The sequence below is a fragment of the Strongylocentrotus purpuratus genome, unplaced genomic scaffold (assembly GCF_000002235.5).
Source record: "Strongylocentrotus purpuratus isolate Spur 01 unplaced genomic scaffold, Spur_5.0 spur5_scaffold_20, whole genome shotgun sequence".
Lineage (NCBI taxonomy): Eukaryota > Metazoa > Echinodermata > Echinoidea > Camarodonta > Strongylocentrotidae > Strongylocentrotus > Strongylocentrotus purpuratus.
The window spans coordinates 27,357,709-27,360,291 of record NW_022145606.1 but is presented as its reverse complement, the minus strand read 5'-3'; positions in this window follow the sequence as shown (position 1 = coordinate 27,360,291).

The following is a 2,583-nucleotide window of genomic DNA, read 5'->3' as shown; positions in this document are numbered from 1 at the left end:
AATATGCCAACAGTCACGGGATTATCACCACGGAACTTAAATGGTAACTGTGAAACCATCAAGACACCCAACAATAACTCATTTTCACACCTGGAAAACACGGAATACCCAGCTTATATTAATAATCCGTTTAAGTCACGAGATCATCACCGCGGAACTGCTGGCAACTTTGAATACCATTTAAATAGATGTTTTAAGACACCTAATAATTACTAAATTTTCACACCTAAAAGTCACGTATGCCCAACTTAGATTAATAATCCGTTTGAGTCACGAGATCATCACCGCGGAACTTATGGCAACTTTGACTATCCTTTAAAAAGGTGTTTTAAGACACCTAATAATTACTAATTTTCACACCTAAATATCACGTATTCACAGCTTAGATTAGTAATCAGCTTGAGCCACGTGATCATAACCAAGAAATTTACGGTAACTTTGAGACCATTTAAAGAGGTGTGTAAAACACCTCAGAATTACTAATTTAATATAACCAGAGATTCACGGACAGAACAATAAGACGATTAGCCGGTGTAAGTAACGTGATTATTACCATCAACCTTTGATGACCTGTGAAACCAATCGATAAAGGTGCTTACAAGACCAAATAATTACCTGTTTATAACCACCATCGGTTAACGGACATAAAACTCGTTGCTTGGTCAAGTGGTTATTTGGTCATAAACACTTGATTTACAGAGGTAAGTGGAATCACGTTACTCCAGTCGCGTGATAAATTGGTGGTTTTGAGGTTAGATGAAAACGTGAACAGGAGTAACTTTTTTGTTTAAATGAAGGCACGTGTCGATAACGTTTAAATCTAGTTCAAAAGGCACTATATTTTAAAATCACTTAAAATTCACTCCCAAAAGAGGTTACTTTTTAGTGTTCTGTTTATTGGGCATACTTGATAACTTTTATGACAATTCGGAGTACAATAATATTAAATGGCAAAGAGGGTTTTGACATTTCCGCTCATCATAAAAAAGAAAAAGTTTCGTCAGTTACAATATAACAGATAGACTCAAAACAATTGAATGCTATACAGATAATAATGATTGATAAAGAGTGAGGACTTCGGTCTTGATAATCCCAGTCGTCAAGATCAAAGGATAACGAATACTTGTCTCAAGCCCATTTGAGGGTAAAGAATACATTCCTGGAGGATACAAAGTTCTACTGCATGTCCCCTGAAATGATGATGGATTTGCTCATTCTCTGTAGGGATTCCATGTAATTGTTCCCTTTTCATTCCACTGGAGGAAGATTTTAGCACCTTGCAACTTTATTCTCGTAGATTGGTTTTTCTCCTTTCGCAACTTGTAACCAATTTCAGCAAGATGGCCGCGATGAGCCTTCAGGGTGGAAGGGAGGTCCGTCCTGACCGTTATGCGAGGGGGAGGCGGTGGTGCATGTCGCATTTCCGCTGCGTTTCCTAGTTGCTGCGATGTTTCCTTCGGGCGTCTTTGGTTCTCAAAAGAAGAAAGAATGAGATCTCTGTCTGGCATCTTGACGAATTTAGCGATTATCGGAGCGGGTCGGGAACGGGCTGGGGCACCGGCGTCTGGGGTCCTAGGTTGGTTGCGATAGGGTAATCTGTGGGCGTTGATCATTTGGATCTGTTTGGCGGTTTCCTCATCTATTCCAAGATGGATGAAAACTTTACAAAGCGTGCGATAGATATCCTCGTTTGGTTCGCTTTCAACCCCGTAGAATAGTAGATTTGGCTTTCTGTTGTAGATTTCCATCAGAAGCAGTTTTTCTTTTAGATTAGATATCTCCTCTTGAAGGGGCGCGATGCTAGCTGGTATGGAATTTTCTACTTCAGATATTTTGGCAGAGTTAAACTCCACTGAAGATTCCACATCTGTTATAGGCGACGATGAAATGATTGTAGCTCGGTATTGATATTATCAAGTTTAGATAATATTTTATCTGAAAAGTCTGCAATGTCTCGTTGTAAAACCGCATTAGAGGGATCCGGGGTGGTAGGCGAACGAACTTTGTCAGTCGAGGTAGGCGAACGAACTTTGTCATTCGGGGGAGCCGATGGGGCCGGCTGCTTACTTGCAGTTTGTCGGGTAGTGGGCCTCGGGTCATGGGATGCCATAATTTGCGTTGTGTAACGTGTAATCTTAATGGGTGGCAGGAGCTCCGCTCAAACCGTCCGTTCAGCTCGAAGTCATGTGGCCAAGTCTGATATACATGTCTTCCATTTTATTCTCTCCCTAATGTTGTTGAAACAGGCAAAGACGAAGAAGCTTTTTCTGAAAAAAAAGTTATGAGGGCACTTAATTTTTCGCGCATCTTTTTTAAAGTTTTTGCGTATTTTTTTTCTTTCTAAATGAGCATGAAATGATTTGATGTGCGAAATTACATCGAATTACTGATAATATTATTTTGCAGATTATTTTCTTCATGTGCGTGTGTACGAATGTGTGTGTGGGTGGGGCGGTTGTGTCTACTTATTAAAATAATGTTGCGGTGATAATTTCATTTATATTTTAAAAACGTTCTATTCTGTTATTTAAATTGTTAAAGATAAACCTTACATAAATAGGTTAAAGCTATTGGGAAATGATT